The sequence below is a fragment of the Astatotilapia calliptera genome, chromosome 17 (assembly GCF_964374335.1).
Source record: "Astatotilapia calliptera chromosome 17, fAstCal68.1, whole genome shotgun sequence".
NCBI classification, from domain to species: Eukaryota; Metazoa; Chordata; class Actinopteri; order Cichliformes; family Cichlidae; genus Astatotilapia; species Astatotilapia calliptera.
This window is the reverse complement of record NC_137438.1, coordinates 18,695,600-18,708,244: the sequence shown is the minus strand read 5'-3', so window position 1 is coordinate 18,708,244 and position 12,645 is coordinate 18,695,600. Positions and strand designations below refer to the sequence as shown.

The 12,645-nt window shown below is 38.9% G+C and overlaps 1 long non-coding RNA gene across 1 annotated transcript; it reads right to left on the bottom strand.

Moving 5' to 3' along the window:
* Positions 1–2,601: 2,601 nt before the first annotated feature.
* On the bottom strand, positions 2,602–5,269 carry LOC145421571 (uncharacterized). Its single transcript, XR_013902955.1, has 3 exons — positions 4,565–5,269; positions 4,091–4,186; positions 2,602–3,346 (listed from the first exon to the last, which is right to left on the bottom strand). It is a non-coding gene; the product is annotated as an uncharacterized LOC145421571 (long non-coding RNA).
* Positions 5,270–12,645: the final 7,376 nt, after the last annotated feature.

The window sequence follows — 12,645 nt, the reverse complement described above, 5'->3', positions numbered from 1 at the left end:
CTCGAATAGATGAAGGAGCTGGTTCCAGAAGTTTTAAAAAGTGCATTATCCATCTTGTATCGCTATATCTAAGAGGTATAAGTAGAGTAACTAGAGGAAGGTGAAATAAAGTTTGAAAGCCTAGTCTAAAAAAAGTTAAAGTTAAGAAAAAGGTGCGGTGTTGCAGAGCTACTTGGAAAGGCTGCCGTCACTCCAGCGCCATCTTTCAAGTAGGCTCTGTAATAGGCTCTGTTTTGAGTTTTGTTCAAAAAAGAATGACTTCATATAGGGAAAAATATATATCACATATGCAGGACACCTTAAACTAGGTTTTTAATTAAGCAGCAAGGCAGAACAAAATCAGGGCTGTATCAAGACACGAGGACTAAACCCCAATTCAACCAGACCCAGAACTGATCCTGAATTAAAACAGGACTACAACAGTTCAAAATCAGGACTACTTGGGACTTAACCAAGACAGAACCAGATGATAGTAGCACTAAAAATCACCATAGACCTGCACTACACTTGTTTTTTTAATTCTACCAAAGTCCACTATTTAGATTGAGAAAAGTTTATATAATTATTTAGCCTTGTTGTGCAAACAAGCCTGCATAACTTAATAAATATAGAATTTGAAAAATAGCAAACCTCAAAAGAAACACTAGGTACGAGATACATGAGTACCTATGATACGGTGATACTTTTGGTAAACAACCATTTGACTAACATGTGTGTCTCACCTGCTCTTGTTCATCTCTGTTCTGTCCTCATTCTCCTCTCTCTCCCTCTCTGTTCCTCTCTCTCCCTCTTTGTGCTGACAATCATCAAATATACAGTTGAAACCAGATATTTACTCTTCAGATCAAAACAAACACCTTTTTAATTGTAACATCAAATCAGACTAAATGTTTATTTTTTTAGATTAAATATAAAAAACATATTTGTTAACTTTAAGTGTAAAGAGAGAAACTATCTGTATTTCTTAATTACAAATGGCACCAAATTGTATTCAAACTGAGCCACACTAATGGAGCTCCACGATTCTCTTCCTGGTGTTTTGGTTGACATCTCTTGATTTTCCCATGTCACAGAAACAGGCTCTGTGTTTTGCCTTATATGCATCCACAGCTGTGCCACCAGTTTACTCACATGGACTCTACTAACCTATCAGAAGCTTCTTCAGCTCAGAATGGAATCGTCTGGAGTTTTCTTATTAATTAACAATAAACTTAGTGTACATGTACTCCTAATTTTGATCAAAGTGATAAAAAATAGACAGCTCTGTCTCTCTTTATTCTGACATTTAACTAATTCAAAATATATTTCACTATTTATCTAAAACAAAATGTTTTCTCCCTAAAGTGTATGTAAATATCTGGTTACAAATGTGAATATCCTGCTGTGTACTGAAATCCCTCTTGTTTTGCATAGAAATATACTGAACAACATAGTAAGCATAATATATAAAATAACATTTACCTGAGTTTTTTCTTTGAAAGAAGCCTCTAATGTCCATTCTTATATTTCAGTACATAACTGAAACCGATTTAGTCGGGGAGAGTAAGAACAGAAAATATGAAATAAACACACGTAAGCTAAGACTCTCTAAAAAAAATAGCATTTGTTCGGCTTTTCATTTCACCATTTGTTGATTCACTTGAACAGCAAGTAACGTAATATTGGTCAAGTGATCAGTTTGATATCAATCTTTCGTGATGCACCGTCATATTTACATTATTTGTACGGTACGAATGATTTGCTTTGGTACCTGGTCAAACTTAAGCTCTCCTTAGTATGGCTGGCTCAGTTTCTCCAACAGCGCACTCACAGGCAGCAGCTGCCTCGCCCTCTCGCTCAGTCGCTTAGTGCCTGAGCTCGGATCATACCAATATCAGAGGGGATGCACGCACAATCGTAAATTCCCATAGTGTGCACTATGTGCTTCGAATATTGCTTGCACTTTTTGTTTTATACAGTATGAAAAAATTACACTCCAAAAGACCCCGGGCTTCTGACAAAAAGACCCAGGCTTAAGCCCAGTAAGCCACCCCCACGCTCCGCCCCTGCTCTCCACCATTTGACCTTAGAAGAGAAGAAGCTTCTCAGATGAGAGGTGACACATCTTCAAGCAACTTAAAGAGCAAGACTCAGGGAGGGCCAGCCAATACCTAGCTGCAATATGTTTTCTGTAGTAAAATATTGTGGTCAGTGGTATCAGATGCTGAGCTGAGGTCCAACAGGACAAGCATTCCTGCCTTAACCATTTTGGCATCCTACACTGTAAACCCGAACAAGTTGACTGAACTTAAAACTTTTGTGGAAACTGATTACCTCAAAAGATTTAAGTACAAAAACTCATATCTTCTAAGTATGGGGTACTCAAAATTTGTATTTATTGTTAACCTAAAAATTTTAAATTATATTTTATATTTTATTAATTGAGCTTTACTCAAAGACTGTATACTTTAATTTCAATATTTTTGTGTTTCTTGTAGTTTATTATTTTGATGCAACACAATGCAATTATATTACAACCTAAACTCAAATTATCTGATTATTAATTAAAAGATATGTTGTGAGTGTAGACTACTAAAAAAAAAAAAAAGTACGGAAATTCAGTTACTTTACATTTTGTTTATTTAACATTTTTTCATGAAAATTTAAAAACATCACAAATGTTTTTATAAAACAACTAACATGGACATTGGCACCATAAAGTGAGCATTATAAATTCTGTGTAGAACATTTATCTTTTTATAAACTCACAAAGGACGACATCAGTCCTAATTGCATCTTTCTCAAAATACACAAAAATGCAAAACAAAAAGTCAAATACTAATCACTTTTTTTTAAATAGAAATGAAAAACAATTTTTTAAAATGGGTACAAAGATGATCAGCTTCCAAATAACCAGATAAGGCAGTCAAGTATAGGAAAATTAGGTAAACTGATGGAGTTAAATCCACCCAAAGCCTGTAGTAAACTTAAAGTGCTTAAAGTGCTTCAAACAAAGTGCTCAGTAACAGAGTGCGTGTCCTAACAAACATTGCCTTATATTCCTTAAGAGCATGTAGGCAGGGGTTTCAGGGGTTTGCCGTCATCAAGCCCCATGAAGATATTTTGGACTAAGGCAAATGTGTGAACCAGCTTCCTGGGGTAGTCTAAATGCAGAGCATAGATCAAGCCAAACAATAAAGCAAATGCATTTGCAAATCTGGGAATATCACGCATCACCTAGTCGCCTTTCACCAAAACAGCCATGCTTGAGGAAGTAAAATGGACTGGACTGGGAAGCGCCGTCGGTAACCACTGTGAGAAGGGCAACTGGAGTGTCAATGAGGGTCGACTCATCCAATGCGTCCGCCTGGAATAGACACAGTATCAATGGTAAATGGCCTGTATTTGTATAGCGCTTTACACATTCAGTCATCCACACACTGGTGATGGCAGCTACATTGTAGCCACAGCCACCCTGGGGCGCACTGACAGAGGCGAGGCTGCCGGACACTGGCACCAGCGGGCCCTCTGACTACCAGCAGTAGGCAACGGGTGAAGTGTCTTGCCCAAGGACACAACGACCGAGACTGTCGGAGCCAGGGCTCGAACCGGCAACCTTCTGATTACAAGGCGAACTCCCAACTCTTGAGCCACGATCGCCCCAATTAAATAAGTAAGGTTGGTTTGAGAGAATGTGACAAGCATGACCTGTAATCTAGCAAAACATTCAGCAGTGTAGTGGGTTACTTTGTAACGAGTTAGGGTACTCTACTTTTTTTGAAAAATGTACATTAACGTGTTAGCTTCTTGCATTACATAATTTGTATTTTTATTATTTTTCTAAAAAAAAAAGTAATTTTTTATTTCATGACTTTATCTCAAAAAGAAACTAAATCTTGACTTCAGCCTGGTTTTTGGGCCACCTGCAGCATAGCCATAGTGCTGTGATACGCCTGTGCCCTGCTCCTGACCTGTGTGTGTGTGGGTTTTCTACAGAGAGGGTATTTTGTTTGTACAATTTGGTAGCTGCTAGGGTATTAAATTGTATTTAAAAAAATCCATAGCATTTTATCTTACTGGCAGAATTTAAGTAATGAAAAAATACACTTACATTACATGTCTAAAAGAATTCTGGGTCCTCCTCCCGCAGGTATACAGGAAGGGCACGAAGTACTGCAGTGCGTTTCACGTTGATATCAGGCGCCTCCTAAAAAGGGAAAAGAAAAGTTCATTTAACGCAAAGTTTTCAGGTGTCATTCTTTGGGGAGAATACATGTTTATGAAACTGCATGACATCAGACTCTACTAAATTTTGGAGACTTTTCTTTTAAGATACAACCTTTCTGTCTCTTGTGACAGAGAGTATGTTTCTTAATCATTTGACAAAAACCCTACACAGTATTTTAAAATAGTGTTCTCCAGATCAGAGCTGTGATCTATATAGAACATGGGGTTCAAAGCAAGGAAAAATTGTGTGTTTATCAGTGAAACTTTTAATTTGTGTTAATTTTATCATTATCAATATATGAAATCTTCACCTTAAGGGACTTAATGAATGGTTTCTTCAATAGATCTTTCAACTCACCTGTGTTTACTGTCTCCACCTGAAATTAATTGCAGTCTGAATTTTTTTTTCTTTTGTCTTTTTGTCTTCGGTCTTCAGCCTTGGAAGAAAAAATAAAAATATTGAAAACCTTATCAGCACACTAAATATACAACACCTTGCTATATTTCAATTGTTTTAGATAGAAGTTGCCACTGCTAGCTAAGTCACTTTTGAATGATGCTAATGAGAAGAAAAAAAAAAACCTGCCGAACAATGAGGCTGCTGTTGTAAAAACGCCAACTTTCTTGCGTTGGCAAGGGGTCGTTAAAATATTACTAAGACCCTTTCTTTATGTGTGATTCTTCGTAAAACTGTGTTTTAATCGGTTAAAACTGTAAAACTGACGATATAATCTATGTTTGAAAAAGAGCGCGAACAACCGCGAACAACTATTCACCACCTGGGTCTGTGCTTTTTAACACAACAGCGCATTCGAAAACAAGTTATTGGCTGCAACATATTAATATACTTGCTTTTTTACGGAAAAAATAAACATAACGAAGGTTCAGTTTTACTTACAAGTTTCTCCAAATGTGTTCTCCAGTCGCTCGAGAAGGGCAGCCATATTGAACAGAATTTTCTGTCAACGTCGTTCAGGTTAGAGAGAAGACGTCATGACGTCATGACGTCCACATGCGGAGCTCGGAAAAAAACATTTACTCAAAAATCATAATTAAGAAAGCAGTATTTACTCTTAACTTCTAAGCCATGTACAATTATAACTGTTTGAATCGTTAACCGAACAGAAAGGTTTTAAGTTGTTTCAACTTTGTGAGGAATTTTAATTGTTATATCCACAAACTTTATAAGTCAGGTAGACTGTTGGGGTTTACAGTGTAACAAGATTTTAGGTCTTTAACCACTGCTCTACAGTGCACGCTGATATAACACTACGGACAGCTGACTGTGGAATATTTGGTATCAAGGAAATGTCTCAACGGGACTTTTTACAAAAGCTTCATCCTGTCATAGTACCACACTGGAGCTCACTCATCTCCTGAGGGCGAGCGATCCTTTCACAGATATTTGATTGGAACACTTGAATTCAGTAGCGGTTTTTGATATGGGCGACATGGGTGGTTGCCCAGGGCAGCATCGTGGTGGGGGGCGGCATCACGGGCATTGGCAAAAAAAAGTTGCTCGCACTCATGCTGCCCCGACATTATGCCAGCGCATTTTGGGGATGGCATAGGCACCCATCGGTGTTCTTACGGCCATTTGCTGCAGGGTGCCCTCCGTTTGCGAGGTGCGCCTGCTGCTTGCGGCACAGGGAGGAAAGGGCGGGGCGGCGGGGGATTCTCTGGCTGGCTGGAGTGGCATCTAATAACCAACTCTCAAATTAAAACAAAATAAAAACAAACCAACAAACACGAAAACACCAGACATTATGATACAGACTTATAATCTGCACCGATGTTTTTTCGAAATTCTATATGCGAAAAGTGAGCGTGAGAGCCCTCGGTGCGCCTGCTTGCTGCTGAAGTCAAAGTAAACTTTATCCGGTCGTTAAGTGATGACGTGACGAATCCTACTTCCGGGCCTAAAGTAGTCTGCGTTTAATATGGCTTTTGTGTTGTTAACATGTTTAATGTTTTGTATTTTCTTCTATTTAATCTCAAAAAGCTCCCAAAACAGTCAGTGATCACTGTTGACCTCACTCGGCTTTTATTACCGCTAATCATTTATTTAAGCTCAGTTTTTAAAACCTTAGGATGTAATCTACATTCTGGGAGCTGAGGAGAGCAGCTCTCAGACTAAATTTTAGGAGAGGATTGTTGTCCCATTCTTGTCTGATGGAGGATTCTAGCCACTCAATCATCCTGGGTGGACGGGAGCAACAACAAGCATGTGTTTAATGCACTCCAACAACTATCTGAGTTTGTTCTGCCACTGGAAAGTAGGGGTCTGAAACGGTAAGATAAAAGTGACACTCGTGACTATGCAGCTTCACTTTTATCTCGCTACCTTTAATTGCCATCACAACAGCAAATTTACCCCAGACCACAAACATCGGCTCAGAGAGACCAAGGTGTTCAACCATGCAGGCAATTTTTTATGCTGAAGCTGGTACTCCAGGTAAGAATGAGTCTGGTAGTACCAGTCACCGTCAGGCATCACGTCAGAGTAACGGACGTCTGTGGTCTATTTTTTAATGTAAAACGTTCTGTGTGTTCACAGCATTAAAACTACATTCAACATTTCATTTAAAAATTTAACAAGTCTCTTACATACGAATTGGATAAGGTCTAACATGGTCGTACACAACAGTTTCCTTTCAGCTGCTCTTGTTAGTGCATCAAAGGGATCTTTGTTCCACCATTTTGCTGCTTCAGTTGAATATGCTGTGAATCCCGTATAGTAGACTCTTGTGCTGTTGTACTCCATCATCAAGTTCTTATTTAAAAAAAGTTAATTAGTGTATATTCTGCATATATATTCCTAAGTATAATGTAGAACATGCTCTTACTTGGTCGTCTGAGAGAACTGAAATAAAAGGAAAGAAGTGTATTGATGTCAACAATCAATAAACTAGAGGAGGATCAGGATCAGAGAGGGGTGGACAGGACATAAGACACACTTTGAGAGAGAGAGACAGAGATGAATAATAACTAATGACTAAAATGGTCATTTGGGGTGATATAATACTACAAGGTCTTTAAGATAAGATAAGGCCTGAATGACTTTAAATTTGATTCTGGATTTAAAAGGTTAACAGTGTAGAGAAGATAATATGGGAGAAATATGCTCTCTCTCTCTCTGTCTCTCTTGTTCCCGTCAGTACTCTCTGATGTCATAAATAAATTATTCATTTTATGTTTAAATTATTTTGGATACTTAGGTTTTTACATGCTTGTTTTATCTGTAAATGTGTACATATGTACAACCCAGATTGTAATTGCAGTTCAAAATAACATCCACTCATTGCTAATTATAGACTTTGAGATGAACTAATTAGATGAACTCTGTAGTCTGATTTGTTCTTTGTGAGCTTCACTGTGTTTATCATGTCTCTCTCTGCTCTTTTTAGTGTTGCTTAGCTTGCTCATCCGTCATCTATTAATTTCCCATTGACTCTAGTGACTCTAGTTTTGTTTGATCAGAGAGAGTCACATAAAATAAAAATGTTGCTATATTATTTCTTTTCTTGTGTCTCAGTCTGCTAAACTCCATGTGTGAGGAGATGCACTCAGTAAAGCTAAGAGCAGAGAAGGAGAAACTAACATGAAAGACAACAGTAAAGATTCTCACTGCGAGCTGAAATACAAATAGTGTTTTTTACATTTTTCACTGTATCGATCTTCATCATTTGTTATTTGTCATGGATCTGGGAGCTGTGACCATATTTCAGTGTCTCATCCTCTCTGTCTTCATGTTTACTTTCCTTGTGTCACATTCAGCTTGTCATCTGGTCACACTTATAGTGGCTTGCAAAAGTATTCGGCCCCCTTGAACTTTTCCACATTTTGTCACATTACAGCCACAAACATGAATCAATTTTATTGGAATTCCACGTGAAAGACCAACACAAAGTGGTGAACACGTGAGAAATGAAACAAAAATCATACATGATTCCAAACATCTTTTACAAATAAATAACTGAAAAGTGGGGTGTGTGTAATTATTCAGCCCCCTGAGTCCATACTTTGTAGAACCACCTTTTGCTGCAATTACAGCTGCCAGTCTTTTAGGGTATGTCTCTACCAGCTTTGCACATCTAGAGAATGAAATCCTTGCCCATTCTTCTTTACAAAACAGCTCCAGCAGTCAGATTAGATGGACAGTGTTTGTGAACAACAGTTTTCAGATCTTGCCACAGATTCTCGATTGGATTTAGATCTGAACTTTGACTGGGCCATTCTAACACATGGATATGTTTTGTTTTAAACCATTGCATTGTTGCCTGGCTTTATGTTTAGAGTCGTTGTCCTGCTGGAAGGTGAACCTCCGCCCCAGTCTCAAGTCTTTTGCAGACTCCAAGAGGTTTTCTTCCAAGATTGCCCTGTATTTGGCTCCATCCATCTTCCCATCAACTTTGACCAGCTTCCCTGTCCCTGCTGAAGAGAAGCATCCCCAGAGCATGATGCTGCCACCACCATATTTGACAGTGGGGATGGTGTGTTCAGAGTGATGTGCAGTGTTAGTTTTTCCGCCACACATAGCGTTTTGCATTTTGGCCACAAAGTTCCATTTTGGTCTCATCTGACCAGAGCACCTTCTTCCACATGTTTGCTGTGTCCCCCACATGGCTTGTGGCAAACTGCAAACGGGACTTCTTATGGTTTTCTGTTAACAATGGCTTTCTTCTTGCCACTCTTCCGTAAAGGCCAACTTTGTGCAGTGCACGACTAATAGTTGTCCTATGGACAGATTCCCCCACTTGAGCTGTAGATCTCTGCAGCTCGTCCAGAGTCACCATGGGCCTCTTGGCTGCATTTCTGATCAGCGTTCTCCTTGTTCAGCTTGTGAGTTTAGGTGGACGGCCTTGTCTTGGTAGGTTTACACTTGTGCCATACTCCTTCCATTTCTGAATGGTCGCTTGAACAGTGCTCCGTGGGATGTTCAAGGCTTGGGAAATCTTTTCTGTAGCCTAAGCCTGCTTTACATTTCTCAATAACTTTATCCCTGACCTGTCTGGTATGTTTTTGGACTTCATGGTGTTGTTATTCTCTTAGACAACCTCTGAGGCCGTCACAGAGCAGCTGTATTTGTACTGACATTAGATTACACACAGGTGCACTCTATTTAGTCATTAGCACTCATCAGGCAATGTCTATGGGCAACTGACTGCACTCAGACCAAAGGGGGCTGAATAATTACGCACACCCCACTTTGCAGTTATTTATTTGTAAAATCTGTTTGTAATTATGTATGATTTTTGTTCCACTTCTCACGTGTACACCACTTTGTGTTGGTCTTTCACGTGGAATTCCACTAAAATTGATTCATGTTTGTCGCTGTAATGTGACAAAATGTGGAAAAGTTCAAGGGGGCCGAATACTTTTGCAAGCCACTGTATTTAGCATCCTTACTGCCTGTGTCTGCTTCTTTGTAGCTATGTCCTGTTTATACATTGAAAGGCTTGTTTCCTCTATGCCATGTGTAGCTTTACTTACTTTCCTTGCTCTCACTGATTTGTTGTTTAGTTTACCACTTGTTTCCTTCTCATTTGTTATCCCTTGTATATATTGTCTCCAACTTCCCTTGTCGTCTTCTCTACTTATCTATGCCTCTAAGCTGTGTTCTCCATGTTTACTGACTTTGCATTTCCTGTGCGTCTGCAAATCTAGTTTACCATCTATAGAGCCTATCGTGACATTACTAGTAATGTTAGATTACTGCATCCCTATCCCAAATTACAAGTGAAGCAGATAAAAAGCTGTTGGATAAATTATTTTATGAAAATCAAATAGATCACCAAAAATAAGAGGAGTTAACACAGTTAAAACATGAAGAAATATAAAATGCCATAAAACCTTAACAATGTGAATAATATGGCACATACACTAAATCAATAACATAAAATAATTAGTAATAGCCGTAAAATTAAAGTTGGTATTCATGTAACTACTCCTTTATCGTTCACATTGAAATGGAAATGAATTCTGTGTTTACAAATGATCTGACGCAAGAGACGCACATAGGAAGATCTTGTAGCTCTGAAAGAAGCTGATCTATATCTCAACACCTGTAATTTAGTCAAATGACTGAATGGAGGGAGGGGCTGCCCTGCTCAAGCAAGAACAGACTTCATTTTACAGTCACAGAGCAGACTGTGCATTTTTGTGGTGTCAGAATTTATCAGCAGAATAACGTTCACAGGCCTCTCTGAGTTTCAGTCAGGTTTCAGAGCTCATCACAGCACAGAAACAGCTTTGGTTAAGGTTACAAATGATCTTTTTATGGCCTCTGACAGTGGACTCATCTCTGTGCTTGTCCTGCTAGACCTCAGTGCAGCGCTCTTTACTGTTGACCATAATATCCTATTAGAGCGATTAGAGCATGCTGTAGGTATTACAATTATTGCGCTGCAGTGATTTGTATCATATCTATCTAATAGACTCCAATTTGTGCATGTAAATGGAGAGTCCTCTTCAACTAAGCTGTAGTGCCTCTTCACCTCACTGTACAATACCTTGTGCAATACTTTTTGTAAATAGTCAATGGTGCAACATACCTCAATACTTGAAATGTGCAATTCACTTGTATTTTTATTTTTATTCCTATTTATTCTATTTATCCCCTTCGTATATTTTATTTATATTTGCCTCTGTATTTATATATGTGTGTGTGTGTGTATGTGTGTGTGTGTGTGTGTGTGTGTGTGTGTGTGTGTGTGTGTGTGTGTGTGTGTGTGTGTGTGTGTGTGTGTGTGTGTATATATAATATTCTGTAACTGTAACTTCTGTCGGTGCTGTGCTTTTTGGAAATCGAATTTCCCAGAGGAACCCACCCGAGGGATTAATAAAGTTCTATCTTATCTTATCTTATCTTATCTTATCTTATCTTACACACTGAGGTTAATTATGGTGTTCCACAGGGTTCAGTGCTAGGACCAATTCTGTTTACATTATACATGCTTCCCTTAGGCAGTATCATTAGAAGACAGCATACATTTTCACTGCTATGCAGATGACACCCAACTCTATCTGTCCATGAAGCCAGATAACACACACCAATGAGTTAAACTGCAGGAATGTCTTAAAGACATAAAGACCTGGATGGCCGCTGACTTTCTGCTTCTTAATTCAGATAAAACTGAGGTTATTGTACTCTGCACTGAAAATCTTAGAAATATGGTATCTAACCAGATTCTTACTCTGGATGGCATTACCTTGGCCTCCAGTAACACTGTGAAGAACCCTGGTGTCATTTTTGACCAAGACATGTCCTTCAATACACATATTAAACAAATATGTAAGACTGCTTTCTTCCATTCATGCAACATCTCTAAAATTAGAAATATCCTGTCTCAGAGTGACGCTGAAAAACTAGTTCATGCATTTATTACTTCCAGGCTGGACTACTGTAATTCATTATTATCAGGATGTCCAAAAAGCTCACTGAAAAGCCTTCAGTTAATCCAAAATGCTGCAGCAAGAGTCCTGACAGGGACTAGAAAGAGAGAGCATATTTCTCCTGTATTGGCTTCCCTTCATTGGCTTCCTGTTAAATCCAGAATTTAATTCAAAATCCTGCTCCTTACATACAAGGTCTTAAATAATCAGGCCCCATCTTATCTTAATGACCTTGTAGTACCATGTCACCCTATTAGAGCACTTTGCTCTCGCTCTGCAGGCTTAGTTGTTGTTCCTAGAGTATTTAAAAGTAGAATGGGAGGGAGAGCCTTCAGTTTTCAAGCCCCTCTTCTGTGGAACCAGCTTCCAGTTTGGATTCAGGAGACAGACACTATCTCTACTTTTAAGATTAGGCTTAAAACTTTCCTTTTTGCTAAAGCATATAGTTAGGGCTGGACCAGGTGACCCTGAATCCTCCCTTAGTTATGCTGCAATAGACGTAGGCTGCCGGGGATTCCCATGATTCATTGAGTTTTTCCTTTCCAGTCACCTTTCTCACTCACTGTGTGTTAACAGACCTCTCTGCATTGAATCATTCTTGTTATTAATCTCTTTCTCTCTTCTACAGCATGTCTTTATCCTGTTTTCCTTCTCTCACCCCAACCGGTCGCAGCAGATGGCCGCCCCTCCCTGAGCCTGGTTCTGCTGGAGGTTTCTTCCTGTTAAAAGGGAGTTTTTCCTTCCCACTGTCGCCAAAGTGCTTGTTCATAGGGGGTCATATGATTTCTGGGTTTTTCTCTGTATCTATTATTGTACGATCTACTGTACAATATAAAGTGCCTTGAGGCGACTGTTGTTGTGATTTGGCTCTATATAAATAAAATTGAATTGAAAAAAAAATAGTGGATAAAAGTAAATGTTTGGGTGATGGTCAGTCCAACATTTTCCATTTTCTGCTGAGTCAGCTGTCTCTCTGTGGACTGTAAGAGATCTGTTCATTTATGAGGTACAGGGGCGACTGGGTTTATTACAGGCTAGACTGTG